Source organism: Equus asinus, chromosome 25 (genome assembly GCF_041296235.1).
Source record: "Equus asinus isolate D_3611 breed Donkey chromosome 25, EquAss-T2T_v2, whole genome shotgun sequence".
NCBI classification, from domain to species: domain Eukaryota; kingdom Metazoa; phylum Chordata; class Mammalia; order Perissodactyla; family Equidae; genus Equus; species Equus asinus.
Window position 1 is genome coordinate 20,599,636 of NC_091814.1, and position 23,958 is coordinate 20,623,593.

At 38.4% G+C, this 23,958-nt stretch overlaps 1 pseudogene; it reads left to right on the forward strand.

The window, feature by feature from the left end:
* The first annotated feature begins 21,079 nt into the window (after nt 1-21,079).
* Nucleotides 21,080-23,306, forward strand: LOC106828396 (T-cell surface glycoprotein CD1a-like; annotated as a pseudogene).
* Nucleotides 23,307-23,958: the final 652 nt, after the last annotated feature.

Sequence of the window (23,958 nt, forward strand, 5' to 3'; positions counted from 1 at the left end):
TCCAAATAATTTATGTATATTATGTATTATTTCTTTATAAGAAAACACTAGCCAAGAAGTATTTAGTGTTTTCCCCACCCTGGGTAATGTGATACTAAATTTCTTGGGTTTTCATCCACACAGCTGTACTGTCCACTATGTTTTTAAAAACAAATAAACAAACAAAAAATGGTCATCATCTCATGAATTCACAAATTTAGCTCCTTTTCTATCTTTTCATAGCTTCATCATAGCCTTATAGATATTATCTTACCACTCTCTGGGATGGCTTCACATACAGATCAGCCAACTTCCTCTTTCTTTCTTGGAGTTACTGAATTGTTGATTCATTAACACTGAACTCATGGCCCACAAATCTATAACTCATGACTGAACAAAGATTGTCTATGTGTGCATTTTCTCCATAAGCCATATCACAGTCTTCTTGTGCTTAGGAACACTAGACAACACTTCAGCTCTATGTTTCTGGGCCATTTTAAACTGCAAAATCTCTCAACCAAGAGCAAAAAAATGCAGAAAATTGGTACTAGTAGACCACAAAAAGAGCATTTGTTTACAGTGTGAGAATAGAAACAAGAAAGCAGAGTGCTATCTTGTTCGACCTCAGCTGGAAATGTGTGAGGAGGGTGAAAAATTTGGCACCACTCTGTACATGTCCTTGAATGACTATGAAAGTGTTGTAAGGAATTATTTGGATGTTACAAACAAATTTCAGCAGGGAGGCCAATTAGCAAATACAGAATTCATGAGTAATGAGGATCTACTCTTTATGACTAATAACCCTAAATGGCAGTGTGAGTGGAGATATCCATGGCTAGATTTCAATTACTTTAGGAGTGATTTATTAATCAACAAATAGTTCTTATGCACTTCCTGTGCAGCACAGATTTATTGAGTATAAAATAGTGGGGAAGAGAAAGATGATCACTACCTTCTGAGCTAGAAAATTTTGCTTCCTAATTCAGTTCTATAGTTTACTGTTTTCACTGTTTGTTGTTTCTTTCTTAGTTTCTTAGTGCAGCAATTTATTTGGGTTGATCTAGGGGAAAGGGACCTCACTGGTATTTGTTTAGGGAGCTGAGAAAGGGGGCTCAGGGCAAGGAGAGCATCCAGAGGGACCAAGTGCAGATGGTAGCAGCTTCACATGTGTAAACTTTTGGAAAATTAAGTTGAGATTAGAGTGACAGGAAAGGTGAAAGCTATGGAATGGGGGAGAGCAAAGAGTGGGACCACCACAATCTTCCTACCTGAATTAACTGGTTGAATATTTCTCTAGGCTCCAATCTACCTTGTCACCCTGACATAGCAGCCATGTGGTATCTGGTTGTTTGATTCCATCCTCATCTGTAGTCCTGGACTGCAATCAGCCTGAGGCAATCGTGAGAAAGCATCCTTGAAAATGTGATAGGTTAAAGGATGAATGGGTAACCAACAATTTAAGCCAAATCAGAATATAGATCCCACTTATGCTTGGGGAGAGTTATGGCTCAGGGCTAGGCACCTCCTGTAAAGTGGCACAGTTTATATGAAGCTTGATTCTTCTGTTTGATGGTAGGGGAATGAGATGCTCTCTCTTGTCCTGGATGTTATGGTATGGGGTATAAACCATGAAATGCCATGGCAATGATAGCAAAATAATTGAAATGCAAGAAATTTTCTGTGCATTTCCTCCTGACACAATAAGGTTGTTTGTTCATTCATTGATTCATTCATTCATCACACGTTCAGCTTTTATTATTTGTATGTTAAACATATTCACTGGGATTCGTCCCAAAATGTACGAGAAGCAGCTGTGTCTCCAGGTATTTAAAACACAGTGAATAATCTCTTCCTCCAAGCTCGTTCCTTTTTTGATGTCTATATTTACTCATCCAGAGTCAAACTTCAGAGAACATTATAGCCTTTCTTTCCCTGCTTTTCTGGTTACCAATTATTCTTTATAAAATTTCTGAAAATTATTTCTTCCTTTCCCTATTGGTAGGCTTAACAACCTCAACATAGGACAAATACAGAGATTTTCTCTCTCTTAGTATACATTCCTGTTGGTTTTTTAAGCAAACACTCTGCCTCAGCCACAATGGACTCTTGTTTAAGGGACAGAAGTTTCTGTTACCAAGAACCTACTTAAGAAAGGATCTAGACCCTAGTACAAAATGTGTGGCAATTGTGGTAGTTGGACCTGGAAGAAAATAGAAGCTGAAATATAAGCCTCCTGGGATTTCACAATTGGAAAGAGTTGCCTGTACTGTCAGAATTAATCGTCAGTGCAGGGAACTGGGCAAGTGGATTGATGACAAAGATGCTCCATTTGTGAGAACATGTAAGGTCCTCGGTATTGTGCCCACCACCCTGTGTCCCATCTCCTGATTACATGGTGTAAAAGTAACCTGATCAAGTTGAAAGATGAGATTTTTTAAAATATGAAATTATATTGAATGTAAAAGGATGTACCTTAGTATTTGATGTTTTTCTAATTTATTAATTAGAATTTAACTTTGTTCTAAACTTTTTAATGACACATAAAGGATTTTTTTTTAAGGAAATTCAGACATGTGACCAAATGGCTATAGTCAGCCATTTGTAAATGAGAGATTTCACACATCACTGCATCATCACATTTATAAATATTTATGTTTAATATTTATAATTATTGATTTATGAATTCTTTAGTTATTTTAATTGATTACATGAACTTTAAAAAGATCATTTTCTTATTCATACAAAAAGAGTTTAATTTACGAAGTCTACAGTAAGCTGAAAGTTTAGAAGAAATTTATCAGTTTTAGAAAAAAGGATAAAAAGAGAATTTGTGAGTTCAGGCATGCAAAATTCCAGGGAAAAACAAGGGAGGGGAAATTTCTTCTTCAAAGAGACCTCGCCAGGTCTACACACAAACATATTTTTCATCACAGTCATGAGTAAGAGATTAGGAGGAATTTTAGCAAGAATAAAGGAAAAACCAATCTATATCGTGTATCAAGCAAATTAGTATTATGCATTTTTACTTTGAAATTCATTTTCTGTGTGATGTTAGTTTGGGAGCTGGAAACATTCATTGGTGAATTTGATAACTAATGTGGTCTATAATCTTCAGAAATGATTTATTCAGGCTTTGTTCAATTTTCTGTGGTGATTTGGAAATTCAGTACCTCAGTATTTAAAACGGGAAGCAGACATGGACTGGGAACGAAGTGCATATCTGCACTCACAAATTTCTGCTTCTGTTTAATTTTAATCATTTTGAGATGTTTAAACGATGGTCACTGGGATTAGTTTTTGCAACCTATTATCACCTATTGTTTTTACATAGGTGAGCACATATTCTCTTTTTCTGGTTTATAAATCTTTCTAAAGTGACATGTATAGAATAATTTATAGCTTTAAAGCATTTATTTGTAAATAAGACAGATTAAAACATATGAGATAAGATTTTAATTGAGGAAGCTAAAAAAAGTGACAAAATCAATAAAAAATTAGAGGTAAAAATTAATTTAAATGTAGTAAAATTTGAAATAAAAAGAAAAACAAACAATTGATAAAAGTGACTGGCAGTAAAGGTTGGCTTTTTGAGAAAATTAATAAAAATATAAAAACCTCTCTCAGAACTGATCAAAACAGTAATAAACATTAGAAAAGTAGACATATTACAGTAAGTAATATATAGATTAAAATAAGAAAATGCTACGTGTAATTTATACCAACATATTTGTAATGTATAAAATTTTATTTAAAAAAATCCTAGAAGAGAGAGAAAATCTGAATGTAAAAGCAATTGGTAAAGAAAATGAACAAGTTGTCAACATTACTAGTTGCACAAGGTCCTAGGTCCAGATTCCATGGAGCAGCAAATAATCATATTTCATATACTTTGTTCCAGGTAGAGAATAAAATGGAAAACAATCCCAACTAACTTCATGACGCAAAATTCTCATGACACACAAGCCAGCAAAAAGTCCTCCAACAAAACCCAAAACACATATTAAAATAGTAATTATCAGCTAATCTCATTTATGTATTTTTTACCCAGAAATTATGTATATAAGTCAAATAAAATATTTACAAACAAAAACTATCACCAAATGAAGTGAGATTCATCCATAGAATTCAAGGATTTTTTTACCATTAAAAATCTCTTAATAGAATCACTGCTTCAACAGATTATGATTAAAACCATATAATCACCTCCAGAGTTACAGAAAAAGCATTTCATGTATTTAAATGTTCATCCTGATAAAACATTACAACTTAGAATAGAACAAAACTTCTATGGTGTGATCAAATGTACCTAAAAAGTACCTACATGAGATATATTTAAGTCGGAAGCTTTAAAGCATTCCAGTGAAAATCGAGAACAAAATGTCTGTCTTCTATAGTCATCACTATTCAATAGGATGCTAAAAGTCTTAGTTAATGTGGTAAGGCCAGAAAAACAAGGAGGTATGAAAATAGATACTAAAGAAAGAGTTATGATCCTTACCAGATTATATGATTGTATACAAGAAAATGAAACATAAAAAAAAATTGGGAATAATAAAAGAGCCCAGGAACTTATTTAGTTATAAATTTAATATAGAAATAAAAACTGTATGGATTTCAAGAGAATAGGTCTTTTTTTCAGACAATATGATTTATACCTAGAAACTAACAGAATAAAAAGTGAAGCATTAGAGCTACCACGAAAATTGAGTAAGTTATCTAGATAGGAACTAAGTATTAGAAAATCAAGAGCCTTTTTTTTTTTTTTTTTTTTGAGGAAGATTAGCCCTGAGCTAACATCTGCTGCCAATCCTCTTTTTACTGAGGAAGACTGGCTCTGAGCTCACATGCATGCCCATCTTCCTCTATTTTCTATGGGGAAAACCTACCACAGCATGGCTTGCCAAGCGGTGCCAATGTCCACACCTGGGATCTGAACCTGTGAACCCTGGGCGGCCGAAGTGGAATGTGTGCAATTAACCGCTGCCACTGGGCCAGCCCCCAACAGCCCTTTTTTATACAAGCAACAAACAAAAGAAAAGAAGATATTATTTATAATAGCAATGAAACCTATAAAATAGTTAAAAATTAGCTAAAGAAAGAATATACAGGAATTCTATAGTGAAATTTTAAATACTGTTAAAGATCATAAAAGCATTTCTGATTAATTGGAGCTGTATGGAAGGAGTTATTATTATAAAAAATTATAATTCTTTTGAAACTATTCTATAACTTTGGTAAATACCTAATTGAAAATCCAGCTGGATTTTGGAGGTGCTTAGTAAACTTATTTTTTATATTTTATAGAAGAGTAAATGATTACAAATATCTAAATAGTTTTTGAAAGTGATGATTCACAATGGAAGAAAGTCCTAAATGCGAAAGATAACATTACAAAGCTAGTAGCATATAACAGCACAGTATCTTTATGACCTATTAGTGGGGAATTATTTCTTAAACTAAATTCCCAAATTGAAAAGTCTAGAGCCTTGGGGAAAAAATGGTCAATGGTGGGTCATTCCTCTGATCCTCTATACATATACACACATTCTACTTAAACAGTGGGCCCCTGAGGGTGCTGGTGCCCCTCCCTAACAGCCTTGACTTTAAGGGCTTGGCCCCTCCCAAGGTCCTGTAACTAAGTCTGTTCCTGCATGGACCGGGAACCTGGTTCTCCATCCCTTGGAGGACAAGGGTGGGCAAGTCCAGGTGGGGAAGGGCAGCACAGACTGTTCAATTATTTTGCATATTGTTGCATCTGAACCACAAACTGTATGAAATTGATGGATGATTGCAAAAAAAGAATTATAAACTTAAATGAAATTAAAAGTAAAAATTGTTGAATTTTGCTTTATAAAATTAAAGCTTCTCTTCAATGAAATATACACTGAACAAAATTGAGTGAAAAATTGAGATACATATTTGGAAGTCTAAAAATAAAATGTATATATGTGTTTCTACACAGAGTAATATGAGAAGATTTAAAGAATGATGAAAAAATACATTAATAAATGAAAAATATATATAATACCTTTTGTTTAAATTAAAGTTGTACTCAAACTCATTGGTAATTAAAGTGGAAATTAAGACAAGCTCTCATTTTACCCCACCAAACTGGCAAAATCTGAAAGCTGCAGAAGCCCAGTGTTTACAGGGATGTGGGATAGGTGGAAATCCCCATTGATGGTGGTGAAGTAATTCTGGAGAGTTTGTGGCAGTACCTTCTCTAATGATATACACGTTGAGCCTGCAATCCCACTTCTGAGTATGCATAATAGAAAATATTTACCCAGCTACAGAGGGAACATATATAAAGATGTCTATCAAAGCACTTGTATGGTAGCGAAGTGTTGGAAGCATGCTAAATGTTCATCCTTATGGGAACGTGTAAGTAAATGGAGTAGATGTCCACTATGGGATTCTATGCAGCACGCAGAAACAACAGACTAGACACAGAGTAATATGGAAGGTCTCTAAAAGAGTACTGAAGGAAATACATTAGTAGATGATGCATACAAAGCCATATCCTTCATGGAAATGAAAGTTGTACAACATCAAACGCCACATTTTATAAGAATACATAGAAACAGAAAAATTACACGTTAATACTTTAGAATGTGGTGAAGGAGAAGGAAATGGGGATAAATAAATAAACCAGTTTGCAGAGAAGGCCTGCTCAGACCAAATGATATCCATGAGTCTTTAAATGGAGGAGAATGATTAACTCAACAATCTGCACTTACGATTATAAAGGCAAAACTCAGCACAACTTAGCAAAAATTGGAAACCGTTTCATGATGCTCTATGGAATAGAGACCTAATTGGGATAATGGGTTGCACCATGGGAAGTACCTTCTGAGGGAAAAAACATAAAAATACATAATGTTATATAAAATACTTATATTTCTAACAGAATTAAAATCTCTGCAACATCAAAACCCTCTGGTTGAAAATGTCAGGTTTTTGTAATCATCAGGAGGTACAGATTGAGACAAATATCTGATTTTACCACTGGGTGACAGTAGAGATTAAAACAAAGTTTTGGCATCCCCATTATTACTAAAAACTTAGAAATCCCTCAAATCATCAAGCAACGTACACATCCATGCTTAAATTCTCAATAAATTGTTAGCTCTAAAAACAATTGAAAACAACTTAGAAAAATATGCCCATAAAATTTAAAATATATCAATAACAATATAGGAATAGAATCCAAGTGAATATACCTGGCAAAATATGGTAAAGACAAGAATGGAGTAAATTAAAAAAAGTGTCACGATCCCCTACACATTGGTTATATGTGTGTTGCAAATTATTAGAGGACTGTAAGATGATTAAGACAGGATTAATTACATATTCATAGTGTCCAGAAGATATAGACAAATAAGTTGTTCAGGAAAAGTATATCTATTCCTGACTCTGTGACCACAGAGAAATTTGTCCCCTCAGTTCTATTGGTACTGAACTATTTGGTTCAGTGAAAACTGTTCTCAGGAAAGTTCATTCAGTAAATTTTACTAGTTTCATAGGCCTGTTTGTTTAAGTCTCTTAAAGTAAGGTGATTATCTCAGCCTAAATTAAATAATGGGGAAAATAACTCTACACAACACAACATGATCTGGTCAGTGTTAGGCTCTCTGATGTTCTGTCAAACTCAAGGGTAGAATTTTACCTTATCTATAGGAATGAATAGACCCTAAGTCTCCCATAAATATTTATGTTGAACTAATATAATTATTTTGAGCAGCAGCAACTTTTAGATTATTCACTCTAATACACACCTTGTGTACAACAGTTTTATATTATCTGTTACATGCAGAGCAATAATTCTAACAATCACTTGAGCTATGAATGGAATTGGCAATTGGAAATTTCTTGTGGCTTCTGGAGATCTTCTGAAGAACGGTTGTTCTGCTCTCAAGTTTGCTCCTGGAAAGCTGTTAACACTCATAGAGAGAGTACCAAGATTCTTCTTGAGATACAATTTGGTTCTGTTCTAAGACATTGGTGCTGTTGTCCTACCTACAACTCCTTCCATCCCGAGTGCACAACCAATTCTCCCTCAGAGAGAATGTCAGATACAACTTTAGATGTGAAAATATTTAGTACAAGTATGAGCCTAATTTTCATATAAAGTGTCCTGAGAAAAGTACCTATGTCTTTGAGCTTTGAACAATATCATTTCCAGGTCACCTATTCAAGTGAAACAGATTACCAACTGTCTACTCACATACCTAAGTGGATAGATGAATTGCCAAAGGGGTTATACCCACTGGCTGTCTCCCAGAATCTATTTTCTATTTCCTTTAGAATAAATCAACTCCCCAACTATTAGCTGGGCAGAGTAAAAGCTACATCTCTTAGCCACCCTTTTAGCTGCTTGTGGTTATGTGACTGCAGTTGACCATTGGCGTGTACAACTTCTGTAAAGTGGATCTGAAGAAGTGGGAGCTGGACGTGCTTAGCTTCCTCCTTTCTGCTTATTTCTGACAAAAAGGTAGGTTTGATGGAAGGAGCTCTGGCAACCATCTCAGAGTACGAGATGACCTTTGGAATGAGGACCAAGCACGGTGAAGACAACAACAAAACAAAATATACAAAGAAAGAAAAACCTCAAAACAAAAAGGGAAACTGGGAACCAAGTCCATGATGAATGGCATCCCAGAACAACCCTGAATTGCCTACTTCCAGTCCCTTCACAAGATTGAGAAATATAAACGCATCTTTTTAAAGATATTGTATGTTCAAATTTTCTGTCACACGCAGTCAAACTTGATCCAAATGAATCCAGGTTGTTAGCTGAGTGTCATTGAAAGGTTGACAGCTTTGGTTCAGGAAATGTTTGCCTGTAGGTCTGTATTTTTCTCATTGTAAGGATCTATATGGATTACTTATTTTTTGCCAAGGCTAAGTCAGATTTTTGACAATGACACCCATGTTATCTCCATATAAATTCATAATTATCTGTATATTCTCTAAAGCAAGGGGGTAAATGCAACCAGCCCTTCCAAAATTTATATGAAAAGAAACGTTACAAATCAGAGTGAAATTCTGGGAAAATATTAAAGTGACATATTTCATAACACATTGCTCTGAGATAAATCCAAAGTAGAAAATGTAGCTTCATCTATGTCGAATCTAAGGAAGAATTGTAACAAAACAAAAACCAAGGAAATTATAATCAAAGTTGGAGCAAAATTTTAGCAAACATTTTCATTAATTTTGATAAGATGAATGACTTGATGTTTGTGGTTTTGAGAGTAAATTCAATTCGGGAGAGAATAGCAAAGGCTACTGGGACATTTGTTAGAAGACAACTGAGAAGAAAAAAATATTTTGAAAAAGGAGGATAAATTAATGTGTGAGAAATATTTGATAGAGCCAAAGCAAATGACCTTCAGCTTTAGAAAGTAGGGCATAACCATCCGAGTTTTGGCCTTGTTGGTGCGCAGTGGTCTATAGGGTTCCACGTGACTGGCTTTCATATGCAGCACAGTGGCCTCTTTACTGCTGTGGCCTGGACACACAGCTGTAGGATTTTTGCATCTAGTGCCCGTTTGAGGTTTTCACTGTGACAGATTGCTGTCGCTTAGGATGGCTTTGTCAACTCAAGTGGTTGTTTTTATATAGATGAGTATCTTAGGTCAGTTTCTGAGGAAACAAACTCAGGTGGACATCTACATGTAGAACATTTATTAGCAAATGCTCTCAGGAACATGACCTGTACAAGAGAGAGGAAAGCAGGATTTAGGAGAGAAAGATGTTGAACTGTGATGCAGTTGCAGCAGAGGATTTAGTCAAGCTCACAGAGAGTTTGGGAGATAGGACGGCCCTTTAGAGATTTCCTAGAACAGTTAATGGGGCTGCCCTTTTTATTCCCACATTTGATATGTCCTCTCCCCAGGAAAGGAACATTCTCTTGGGCAAAGCAACTCTCTTCAACTGAAGACAATTCCTAGAGAGGGACCTATCTGTGAGCAGTCAGCAGGCAATACACTCCTAAGTTGAGAGAATAAGCATATTTGTCATGAAGTGAGTGTATTACTGACTTGCTACAACATCCACTAGAGCAAGAGTATGTTCCTATGGAAGAAGAGATTTACTTACTGGGCCTTAAATAAATGAAATCAAAATAAAAGTCAGTATTGAAAACACAAGCCACAAGGCCAAAGCAAACTTTAGGCAATGTGCATGAGATTCCATAAGCACTGATGTCAATGAGGCTGCCTCAGCAGGAATGGCTGTGGCAAAAGTTCAGTTAATGTAATCAGAGACCTCTTGAAATGAATCCTTTTAAAACATTAGGCAGAAAATCTTGATTTTTGCTTTGGTTCTCAGGCAAGACTAGGTATGTAGCCTAGATGTGATGCCCCAAATTTGGTTCCTCTCTTATACTATTTTGAACTGGCTTCATGGTCTAAAAGGAGACCTTTAAATAAACAAACCTTGAATTCATGTGGCTTGTACACAGGCTTAGGAGTCACCTCCACAATGTAGTCTCAATTTATCTATACCAGCTCTGTTATTGCCTAGATTTGTGAGATAAAATTTGTTTCTTCACTCAGGGAAGGAAGGTACATTTTATTAGTAAACAATTCAAAAAGAAACAGCAGGCCTTCTACTTCTAGAGATGATAGGCTACCTAATTTGGACCAACTCTTATGCATATATATTACATTTTTTGTTTGTTTGCTCATAAAAACTTTATGGTATCAGAGAACTCTTGTGTCCTGCCTCATGTCTCTTCAGCCTACATTTTTCCCCCAGACATTGCTAAGGCAACTGGTGACAGAACCTAACTTCTGCTACACTGCTTATCTTTTCCATTTTTCCACAAAGGCTTTTCTCACAATGTGATTGGGACACCTGTGAGAAGTTGCTTATCACTGTGGATGCTCAAAATGAAAGAGTGGGGGAATTAACATTCCATGCGTCAGTCCTTGACTATTAGGGGCTGGGGATCAAGAGGACAACACTGAGGCAGGATCTGCATGATTCATCAGAGGGTTGAAATGGGATCAGATCCTGATGTTCTGTAGTGGTGACCACTCTGATAATACACCATTGTGTCTCTCTCATGGCTCCACTTCCTAGTCCTTTTAAAGACAACAAATATTCTGATCTCTATCACCGTAAATTAATTTTGATTCTGTTTTTGAAGTTCATGTTATTAGAATCATACACTAAGTCCTATTTTATGTCTGCTTTCTTTCACTTAACATTATTTCTGTTAGATTTATCTATGTTGGGGCATGTAGCAGCAGTTCATTATTTTTCATTGCTGTGTAGTATTCCATTGTGTGAATATAGCACGATCTATCCCTTCTACTTTGGAAGAACACTTGAATTGTTTCCAGATTTTAGCAATTTTGAATAATACTGCTTTGAACACTTTTGTCTTTTTGTGAACATAAACCCTCATTTCTCTTGGGCACATACATGGAAATGGAATTGCTGGGTCACAGGTTACACATGTTTCTTACATTTCATAGATACTGCCAAATTGGTTTTCATAGTAGTTATACCAATCTTCCTTTCATCTTCTCCACATCCTCACCCATATTTGATATTATTAATTCTCTTAGTTTTAGCCATTCTGATGGAGGTGTAGTGTACCCAACTGTTGTATTAGTTCATATGTCCCTGTTGCCTATGGCACTTAGCTTATTTTCACATGCCTATTAGCCATTTAGATATACTGCTTGTGAAGTACTGGTTTGAGTTTTTATCTATGTGTGTGTAACAAGGAAGGAGCTCAGTGGTTTTCTTCCTGATTTGAAGTTGTTTCTAATTTCTAAATACTAGTGCTTAGTTGGATGCATGTATTGTGAACATTTTCTCCCGGTCTTGGTTTACTTTTCACTCTCTTAAAGTTGTATTTGGATGAAAAGGTTTTCTTTTTAATGGGATACAGTGTACTGATATTTTTCTCTAGGGCTATTGTGCTCTACTCCTCTAACTTATACACTCCAACAACAAGGTCATGAGATATTCCTCTTAATCTGTGGTTCTCAGACTTGAGTGGGCGTCAGAATCTTCTGGAAGGCTTTTTTTTTTTTTTTTTGCTTTTTCTCCCCAAATACCCCCCAGTACATAGTTGTATATATATATATATATATATATATATTTTTTAAAGATTGGCACCTGGGCTAACAACTGTTGGCAATCTTTTTTTTTCTGCTTTATCTCCCCAAACCCCCTCTGTACACAGTTGTATATCTTAGTTGCTGGTCTTTCTAGTTGTGGGATGTGGGATGCTGCCTCAAGGTGGCCTGACGAGTGGTGCCATGTCCGTGCCCAGGATCCGAACCCTGGGTCACTGCAGCGGGGGTGCACAAACAACCACTTGGCCACGGAGCCAGCCCTCATAGTTGTATATTTTAGTTGTGGGTCTGGAAGGCTTTTAAAGTACTGATTGTTGGGACATACATCCAGGGTGTCTAATTGTTTAGGTCAGGGAAGATGCCCAAGAATTTGCATTTCTTATATCTTCCAGATGTGCTGATTCTGCTGGTCTAGGGATCACACTTTGAAAACAACTGTACTATTTTACTTGGAAAAGCTTCATTGTTTTACCTTTTACATTTAGATCTACAATAGATCTGGACTTAATTTTCATGTGCGGTGTGAAATATGGGTAAAATTATTTTTTCAATTTTAATTAACTGACTAATACCACTAAGAGGCAGTACCAATTTTGTTGTAAGTTAAGTGTCCATATACCTGGATATGTTTCTGGAATCCTTATTCTATTGTTAACCTCCATAAGTCTATCCTTGTGCCAATGCAATGTAATAATTTTAATGATTTTAGATTCATAAGAAATACTGATAACCACTGGAGTAACTCTTCCTACCATCAGTTTAAAGCAAAGAGGGTCTCTGATGTCTAGATCCTGCTGTTTCCCCCACCACACTTAGCCCATGTTTTTCTGGATATCTCTAGTGATAGCTCTGTTCCTGTTATAGGCCATTTATCGAAATTCTTTTGGGCCATTAAGGGAGAGGTAACAAGAAAAACTTTCTGAGTCTTTTGTTTCTTAAAATAATACTCAAGTTAAAGAGACACATTTTGGTGTGGTAAATTCTGTTCCTCTTGTCGACGAAAAGAATCCATATCCAATCTATAAGTGAAAATTTGGGTGAGTTTATTCTGAACTTAAATCTGAGGATTATAACCCGGGAGAGTCTTTCCACAAAGGAACAGAGCACTCCAAAGAGGTGGGGGAGTATACAGGGTCGTTATATACCCTCAAAGAGGATGTTTCACATATGATTGGAATGTCCCTTTTACAATAGTCGTGAGACTACTCTGTCGGCACAGCGATTGATGGAAATAGCAGGTAGGTCTTCCGTCTCGGTGAACACAGCAGGTGGCAGTCTGTTGTCTCCAGCTGGGTGGTCACAGGTGAGCTGGGAGGTGAGTGCAGCAATCGGTTCCTAGCCTAAGGAAAAATGCTAATGTCGGGGGGAAGTTGCATCTTTATCTCAAGGGCCTTTGTTATGGCCATAGGAAATGTCTAAGCAGATATGCAATGCGTGCTCAATAGCCAGTCAGGCCCTTTTGGAGGAAAAAAAGAAGTGAGGCCGAATTAGGTTTATACCAAATGGCTTCCTCATATACTCCAATATATCCTATTGCTTGCCATTTTTATTTGTCACTCTTCAGTAGACATTCATGGAATTATTACAGAAGAAATAATTGAAATCCAACAAAAAGGAACTTTTCTTTAAACTGATGTATATTCTAATTTACTTACCCATTTGAGTTGCTTTGTTCTTTATGAAAAAATGAATATTATTTTTCAAACTCATTAATTTGCTTTGGAGATGTTTTCTTTCCTGAATCTAGAGATTTCTGGTTTTCATTAATTTTGGAAAATTTTTAACCATTATTTCTTCATATATTTCCTCTTCTTGCTAGTCCTATTGAGCTTATTTTGGGTTTTTTGTTAGTCTTCATATCTTAACTTCTTTTTTCATACTCTCCTACTCTTTAGCTCTGTGTTGCAGTATAAGAAATTCTTCAGATCTCTCAATATAAAAATATTTCAAATTCCTTTCTCTATTTTTTGCTTAATCTACCCATTGAGTTTTTAATTACAGTGATTAGGTTTTTCAATATCTTGAAGCTTGAGTTGCTATTAAAAATCTTCTTGGTATTGTAGGGGAGGAGGACATTTCCTCTCCCCAAATGGGGATTCGTCTGGCTGGAGAACGAATTAAATTCACATGAGACAGAATAGCAAGAGAAAATTAAACAAAGTTTTATGAGGAACCATGGCCCGGGGCCTTTCTTCCCGAAGGAAGAAAGGGCACCGAAGAAGTGGGGTGCACATAGTGGTTATATAGCCCCCAAACGGGGTGTTTCACATGTGATTGAAAAGTCCCTTTTACAATAGTCACGAGGCTGCTCTGTCAGGTCTGCTGTCTCAGTGAGCGCCGCAGGGTGGCAGGTGTGTTGCCTTGGGCTGGGGGGGGGGGGTCACAGATGAGCGCCACAATCGGTTCCCAGCCTAAAGAAAGATGCTTAATCTTTAAGGAGATGCCAACGTTGGGAGGGGGAGGGAAGTCAGTTACAGGAGGTTACCAGAGAAGCACAATAAAATGCAGATTTAAGTCCTTGCCTTTGGTATTAAGAGTTTCTAGAGAGAATGTCATCTCCTTTCTTCTTCCTGGTGCAGAGAGGGAAGCACCTTTTACGGGTAGAGATTTACCTTACAAATGTAAACATGTCCTAACAAAGGGCAAGTTCCATTCCTCCTTCCCTGTCCCAGTTTATCAAAAGCAATCAGCCTCAAATAATCCTGATGCCAAAGAGACATATCTTGGAGTGGCCAGTTCCAGGTCCCCACAGTATTTTTTTGATAATGTTCCTTCTTTTCTGGTGTTATTTCTTTTTATATCTTGAAGTTTTTAAAATATAATTTTCTCTATATTTTATTTGAGAGTTAAAAATAGATTTCTAAAATACATTTGTTTTTCTGTCGACTTTCCTTCTTGATGAATTATTTCTCTCTGTGTTCTCTAATTTTGGCTTGTTGCCACATAATAGGAAGGACTTTATGCGTGGGAATCCTTGGCAGCTTGTGTTGAGGGTGGTTGTCTTGAGATTAACTTTCTTTAGATTTCAGTAGGTGTCCTAGAGGTATTACCAACTTAGAATCACATTTTACTTTGATTTCTTGGATGGCATACTCCAGGATCACACAAGTAGGATATTTTCAAACTCCAATTTCAGACTCGTGATTAATAATTCACAGAATTAGAAACAAACAGAAACCTAACCAATCTTCACTGACTACACAGATAAGCTTCCTCCCCTGTACAACTGGGTGGATTTTTTCTTGGACTAGGTGAGAGTATAACAGAAGCTTCATTTGCATCTTTTGTTCCCTGTTTGCCTGGTCTCAAGGTCTTATCTCCTGTTCCAAGTGACCACAACAACCAAACCCCTAGGAACCTGTACCTGCCTAGTACACTCAAGTATCAGTTCTTGCTTGCCTCTCTGGGTTCCAATTTCTTCTTTGTTTCATTCCCTTATTTTGTTGTGAATGCAGGTCTGCATTTAAAAAGAATTAAAAGATGCTTTTATCTTGCATTTCTGGGTATTTGTATTATATATCTTTCCAAGTTATGCAGTGTGCCATCTTGCAAGAAATAGAAGCCATAACTCTGTCTTATATATTTACACACAGGAATCCAAGTGTCATGTGATGAAATGAAGCTTTTGGTTTAAACATAAGTCAGGGAGGAAGGACTGAGATAAGCTTGAATGGATACTGAGTATGAGAAAATGGAGAGGGGCCCTGGGAGCTAAGATGAAGGCTAAGTGGAGAATGACTGTGGAGACACAGAAGAGTGGGAAAGAAGGAGGGAGCAGCAGAGTAGGGAAAGAGAAGAACACACAGACGGGAAGGAACGGGAGCTCAAAGAAGTAAGAAACATTAGAATGTTAGAGCCAAAAGTGATAGTAGAAAGTACTCAGTTCTTTCAACCCAGTCACTTTACAGATAACAAAATGGAGACCAGAATGCTGTTATGACTTCTCTAATTCACTGCTCCAGCAAGTGTCCCATGCAGGAATTCGTCTTGATTCTCTGTCCAAAACCTCCTTTGGATACTGGCTCAACACAAGTTTGACATAAGGGAAGCCATAGTTTAGAAAAGAAACCATATTGTAACTTTGAATGACCTCTGGTTAACTAACCCAGATGGATATGCATCCTCCAGGTGCAAATATACATGCTCTGTAGACTTTATGGCCCCTCCCAGCTGCAATAAGTCAATAACTTTGTTCTTTTGAGTTCCTTAGGAATGTGATGACCCCTGGGCAGATAGTCCATGCTGATAGCCATAATCAATGATAACTGAAAGAACTGGATTTAGGGTGTTTTGTCAGTCTCTGAAGCATGTCCAGTAAAAGGAAAAATTCTCAGGAAGTAAAACCAGATGTCTCCCCGACCTGGAAACTAGTCCTCTATATAACTGACCTATAATCTTTGCTCTGTAAGATGTTTATTTCAGAAATTAGTCAGCTATCTTCCTTCTGGCTAGCAAGCTGTAATAAAACTCTTTCTCTCCTACCACCTTGCCCTTTGTCTATTGGTATGTCTTGCAGTGGGAGGAAGACTCCCTTTTAGTGGTAACACTTTTACTGCAAGAGATAGACCTTGAGAGGGAAGAAGCACACAAACCAAATGGAGGAGGAGCTGCTGAAAGCCAGAAAGGTGAGAAAAAACTTGAAGCAGAATGGGAGGAAAATGAGAAGCTCGGTAAAAGGCAGAAGGTTATAAGACCAGTGTATTTCTCTAGCTGGGAAGTTGAGGTTTCTGTTGGTGGTAAAGCAGGATGTCAGATGAGTGTGTGGGACTGTGTGGGGAGGGGAGCTCACATCTGCATTCTGAGGAGAGCTTTAAAGGAGAGGGAGTAATTCAAGAGCATTGACGGTGTTTGAGGAAACAATAAGTTAGAGCTATAATAAAGAGCACAAGCAAGCTTGTGTCCTAAGCACCAATGAATCAAGAAGAGGGTTTCCAGGAAGGTCTGATGACACAGGGAAGAACGCTGGACTCCCCTTAGATAGCTGGGATACACTGCCTGGTTGAGTCCTAATTAAGGTACATCCCACCCATCCCAGTTTTCTCCCCTGGGGTTTCCTATGACTGGCAGCACACAATTATCAATGACCTGTATAATCATCTCCTTCTTTCTCATTTCTTTTCTTTCTTTTAATCTTAGTCCTAGTCACCTCCCCCTGCCCACATTTAACTCTTGATTTTTGCCTCTCGTTCTGCTCTTTCTCAGCTCTCCCAGTTCTCAACATCCCTCAGGCAACTTCTAAGAAGACCCTTTTCTCTCTCCTCTTTCAGATTTTGCCCTTCATCCACCATAGTTGAGTGTACACTTGGGAGTGGGGCTGACTAGGAAAGCTTTAGATCCACAGTGGGATCATGACTCAAGTACCAGCTGCTTCCTTCATCCTTGGTCACATTTAACTCTGCCCACAGGAGGCTGAGATGATGAAACTTGTGGCTCTGCTCCACTTCTCTTTGCAATCCTCCTCTTCCTCCCTCTCAACCTCTTCCTCCTCCTCCTTTTCTTACTATTTCCCTCTTCCTCCTCCTTCTGCTTTTCTGCTTCTCCTTCTGCCCTCCCCTCTTCCTCTCCTGCTCTTTTTTCTCCTCCTCCTCTTTTATTCCTCCTCCTCCTTCATCTTTTTGTGCCCCTTGTTGTCTCTGACTGTCTCTCATCCATTTGATCTCAGAAATCCATTCCTCATTTAGTTAACTCTTTCTTCTCCTTCCTACCCAAACCCAAACTGCCTCCTCCTTGCTTTATCCATTCCACACTCAAAGCTATAATCACTGGCAGTGACATAATTTTGGGGGTTAAGTGCAAAATGAAAATGTGGGGCCTCATGCTTAAAAAGTAGAATAAAATGCTTTTAAAGGTACAAAACCATAAAACATTTTCCAATTTTTGATGTCTCTCTCTCTCTTTCAACCTGGCATGTGTTTTATTGTTGTTATAGTTATCTTTGTTGTTGTCATTTCTTTGTTTTAATTTGTTAATGTTGCTTTCCCTCAGGCATAGTGACTCACAAGACAAGTGCAGACCCTCTTACGTGACTGTAGTCTCTACTCTTCTTGTTTTCTGTGTGTGTGTTTAATAATATTTAGTCAAAATGTAGCCATCTTGTGTAGAATAATAGATACTGAGGGGCTCTGGAAGTGGGCGTGCCTTTTCTTTTGCTAAGCACTGAGTGTGGAGGTTTGAATCAATCTAGTCAGGAGTTAACTGGGTTTGTGTTCTGTTGTTGTTTTAATAGTCTTCAAGTTCCTCCAGAATTGCTTTGCTTGTAGGGTGGGACTGTTTGCCAAAGGGTTTTTCTTAATGTCAGCTTCCCTCTCAGGTTTTGAGGTGTCCTTTGTACTGTGCCTCAAGAAGATTTATCTTGCTCCTCTTCCAGCAGTGACTGCTCTTGTGACTCAATGCTTGCTAACCTTGGGAGAGAGATTAGGGGCATTACCTTTGTTCTGAATCAGTCTCATTTTTATGCAGGTGCTTTGTTTCTTAGGTTGGGATTAGGCCTTGAGGAATTCCTGCTTTTCTCTCGGCAGTATGGAAAGTCTTACAGTCTAGGACAGGAAGTTTTACTCTTCCTTCCCCATTTATCTCCTTCCCCAGCTGCAGTGCATCTTCACCTGTGCCCTGAAGGCAGCAGGGCTTTCTAGCCTTCCTCTCGTGGTTAAGGCTTTTGTCTGTGTGGGAGAGAGATCTGGTAGGGACTTCCTGTCTTTCTCATGCTGTAGCTGCTCTCATACCTCAGATTTGTACCACAGGAAAGGATCTCTCTGGTCTTCATCCTTAACTCCAATCTTTTAGGAGCCCCTGGTGAGATCTAGAGAGGCAAGTCTAATACAAGCTCAACACAAGTTTGACATAAGGGAAACCATATTGTAGAAAAGAAATCATATTGTAACTTAGAATGACCTCTGATTACCTAATCCAGACATGCTCTGTAGATTTTATGGCCCTTCCCATCTTCAATAAGATGATAACCTTGTTATTTTGAATTCTTTAGGAACATATTGACCCCTAGGCAGAGAGTCTATGCTGGTAGCCATCATCAATGACAACTGAAAGATCAGGATATGGGTGTTTCTCCAGTCTCTGATGCATATCCAGTAAAACAACAGACAATCAGGTGCTAAAACTAGATGTCTGCGCCTACCTGGAGATCAGATAGAGCCCCCCCTGGGATTAGGTATATTTTTCAAGGACTGGATAGGTGATTCAGGGTTTAGGGAAGGAGTAGATTTTCTTTGTTGCAGGCAGTAATAAAGGAAAAGATCTCCTGTTGGTAAGAGAAGGAAGTCAGCGTAGAAGTATTGCGGGGTACCCAGAACCTCATTTCCCCTCCAGTTCTCTGTGCTTCCTACTCAGACTCATGACCCCTCCACTTATGACTCTCCTCTCTGGCTCCCAGCTTCTCTTCTTGTCAACAGCTTCCATCCTGTTCACCTTCCCCTAATTTGATTGCTGTGGAACAAGTCTTGTGTGGTATTGAAGTCATTTTTTCTTGGACTAATTGCCCTGAAGATCTCAAGGGAGGGTTCGGAAGCATTTAACTGTTTTTCCAAATTATTTTTTTTTCCTTTTGTTATGTTAAGGAGATACAATCACCAACCACCCTGAAGCAGAACATACCTCACCACAAGATCTATGCCTATGACCTTCGTCTCATTTTTGATGCTAAGATCTCCTCTCCAGGAAGAACTTAGTCCTTATTACCCTAATTTGCAGTGTATGTGGAAGTACGTTTTCCAACTGAGCCTGTGCGATACCCACCCATCCTGTTTGAATATTCATTCCCCACATTAACATTTACAGTTCTTGGCTTAACTGTTTCTTTCCAAGTAGACTAAAAGCACCTTGAATAAAGTGATTGCATTGTCAACTACTGTATAGTCATGAGTATAGCAAGATGCTTAGATCCAGCAGGTGCTAAGTGACTGGTGAGTAAATAAACATCAATGCAAGTCAAACACAGGGTGTTTTTCCTTATGTGTTCCAATGTTCCTGTGGTCTCTGTGATGGCTACTGGTTCTTCCCTAAGAATAATGGAGAATCACTGGTAATTTATACTATTACATCAGACAGTTATAGGGATTCTGAAAAAGTTAATAAAACAACCCATGGGAAGTCAGAGATATGAATGAGGTGGGGTGGGGGTGAGACAGGGGAAGAGAATATTTTGGGAATATTCAAAAGGGCAAGAGAAGGACAGGGTGACAGAAAAGAGCAGGGGCATGAAAGGATTAGGTAGGGTGCTGGGAAGCCACTTAGTTCTATGCTTTCAAATTATGAGTGAGAACAAAAACGCCCTGGAGATAGTGATTTGTCAATGCCATATAAGTCTTGTTCCACTGCAATGAAATCAGGAGAAGGAGGACAGGAAGGAAGCTGGTGAAAAGGAGGGTCAAAATACACACATCCTGCACTGCTTGCTATATGCTTGTTTACTTTGCTACCTTGCTTAATGACTAATCATCCAGAAGAAATGTTGCCAACATTGGATACATTAGTTTGCTAGGGTTGCCAGAACAAAGAAGCACAGATGAGGTGACTCAAACAACAAAAATTTGTTTCTCATAGTTCTAGAGGTCAGAAGTCCAATATCAAGGTGTCAGCAGGTTTGGTTTCTCTTGAGGCCTCTCTCTTTGGCTTGTAGACGGCCATCTTCTTGCTGTGTCCTCACCTCATGTTTCCTCTGTGCACATGCATCCCTAGTGGCTCTGACATATTCAGAAGTTGTGATTTTCATTATCCAGTTTTTTTAAATTATAGGTATGGGATGGAAGCTCTTTCTAACTTTCTATGTTCTAATCTTAACTTTCCAAAAAAGTATTTTCTTAAATTAGCCCGAGATAATTTCTTTTCACTTCTAAACCAAGAACTAACAAAATAAGCAGCCCATACTCATTCATCCAGATGATTCAATAGCTGGATCATATGGTATTTCTATTTTTAATTTTTGGAGTAATCTCCATATTGCTGTCCACAGTGGCTGCACCAGTTTACATCCCCACTAGCAGTGTATGGAACTGGAAAAGTTATGCCGTATGTTCTCTGTTGTGTTACTTCAGGCATTTCACAACCATGCTAGCCAATGGTAGCTTGAATGTGAGTTCAGTTCCCTCTATGGGAAGTAGGGATATGAGTGGGAGGTATGTGTGTGTCTCAATGAGTTTCTTATTCCTCTCAGAAACAGCCTCCAATCACTTCTGAACCTTCCCTCTCCTCACTATAAATCTGCAAATAGACACGTTTGGGCAGAGTATAAAATCCAAATCCTGATTCTACAAAAGCTTCAAGTCTTCTGTTACTGACAAATTCCTCTCTCAATGACTGTAGACTTGTGCCTTATTATCTTCATTAGTGGTCTCCTGTGAACCCCCCTCCCATTTCCTTGGCCTCCACCCAGATACCCTCAGCTTCCTCACTCTTTGATTGACTCCTTTCTCCCTATCCATCTCTTCAGCAATCTCTGTTGATACATTCATTATAACCTATTGCATTCCATTCACCCTAGATTTTTATAATGCCAACTCTCTCACATTCAATTTTAGCTTGTTTTCTGCCCACACCATTCATGCTGCCTTTTTTGGACAATTTGACCCATTCCTCATGTCATTCATCTCTTCCTCCATCTTCAGCTACCACCAATGCCTCTTTTTCTGAACCTCTGATAAAACCAAACTTTGCTCCATTCCCTCAAATCTCCTAAACTTCTCCCTTCTGCTTCTATTATCTTTTATTTCCACTCATTTCATTTTATCTTTTTTACTTCCTCTTGCAACTAATTCTTAATCCCTCTTCCCTGGATCCCTTTGAGTTACAGTGGGCAACAGATTGTGAGAGGCACTTTGTTGAGGCCTCCATAGGCTTCATGCAGGTTGCTTACTAAGGATTAGATTTTCTGAACTTCCAGAGCATGTCATGGTTGCCATCTCCAAAGGGTGATGGGCTCATCATGTCTGCAGACTTTCAACAGGAGTTGAGTCACCTGGATATAATATACAGGCTCCTTGGTAACATCTGTCCACATTTCCTCTTGAGTCTTCTTGACGCAGGGAAGGCAGATCTCCAGGCACAAGGCCAATCCTGCACCCTTCCTCCAAGATTTCTCTATTCTAATATCATATCTTGCCATCCTCCTCCTCCTATGAAGGAGCTGAGAGGGAGAGGGGATAACGAGTGACAGATTCCTAGAGGTGGGAAAGAAGTATCCATTTAAACTGATATGAAGATCTGAACCTCTATGTCTGTGTTAGAGTCCTCTCTGAATATCTTTCCTGTCTTCTGCAGTAAGGCCAGAGGCCTGGCTGTCCACTAGCTGCAGGCCCAGTCCTGGCCACCTGATGCTGGCTTGTCACATTTCTGGTTTCTACCCAAAGCCTATTTGGGTGATGTGGATGCAGGATGAGCAGGAGCATCGGGGAACTCAGCTAAGTGACATCTTGCCTAATGCTGATGGGACATGGTATCTTTGGAAGACTTTAGATGTGGAAGCCATTGAGGCAGCTGACCTGTCTTGCCAAGTGAAACACAGCAGTCTAGGAGTACAGGACATCATCCTCTACTGGGGCAAGAAAGAACTTAGGCCCAAGCTGAGAATGGGAGTAAGTGGTCCTCAAGCAGATCAGGAGATCCAGATTAGAAATTTGAAATTCTAGGGACGTCAGCCCCAAAAGAAATAAAAGTAAGTTAGCCAAGAAATGGAAAAATGGAAAATGAGGGTCCAGCAGATGAAGAAGGATGTTGAAGGATTCATATCTGAAGAGGGATGAGAGAAGAAATAGGAAGAAAGGAGATTGGTGAGTTAGTGACGCAAATGAACAAAGGAAATCCAGGGAAATGCAGTAAAACAGGGGGGTGGATTTGAAATGACGTTCTTTGTGCACCCAAATCCACAGAACATCATAGCTCCATGAGCTTGATCTTCTTGGCAATGATAGTGCCCCCAGTGCTTCTGGCAGGTCTTACATTTTTACTTAAGAAGTGCCTGCGAATTCCGGGATCCACCCTTCCTGCTCTTTGCCAAACTTCCCACTTGTCTTTTCATTTTTTTTGTTTTCTCTCTCCTCATTCCTCCCTCCCAGTCTCCTTCCTTCTTACTTCTTACTTTTTGCCTCCATATCATGCAGAATGGCTTCCATCACTGTTCTTTCAGGACACACTGTGAACCTCCAAGCACTCTTCTCCCTTTGGAATGAGATCCCAGCAGCCCAGGGGCTCAGGATGTATCTAAACCCAACACAGTGATGACATCCATTTGACTCTTCCTGTACAACTTTTTGTTGTTGTTTATTTCTGCTTAATGATCAGTTGTCAATATAAGCCAAATGTAATTTTTCAGGATTTGTTGTTCTGACTTGGGTTCTCTGACTTAAAACTCAAATTGTAACCGTGAATGAGTGAGGTCCTAGCAGCCTCCATGTATTCAAATGCTAATGGGTCATCACGTCCATTTCAGATGTCACTTCCTCCAGAGGCCCTTGCCCAATTCACAAGTAGAAGCAGTCTCTGCCTCGTCTGAACTGCCAGCACACTTGAACTGTTTTCTGCCAAATCTACTCCTCACTTCTTGCCCAGTGTTGCAGATTTTTAGATCCCCTTTCCCTTATAATTTTCAAGCTTCTCGATAGCAAAGTCTTCGTATTTTAATATTTCTATCTGGGCAAAGTGTCTTACCTGCATGTGATATGTTCTTAATAAAAATCTGTATTCAATTTATGGCAAATTTATAGACTTTCCTTATTCTGTCCCTTCCTTACTTGTTTGTAGTAGTTGAGGCATTTGATGCTCCTCTTGTCGAAACTCTTCTCACTTGACCAAGGGACTCACATTTTCCTAGTTCATTAGTGATTTCTCTGAACTCCTGAGGAGAAGCACAATGTTGTCTCTGACTATTTTT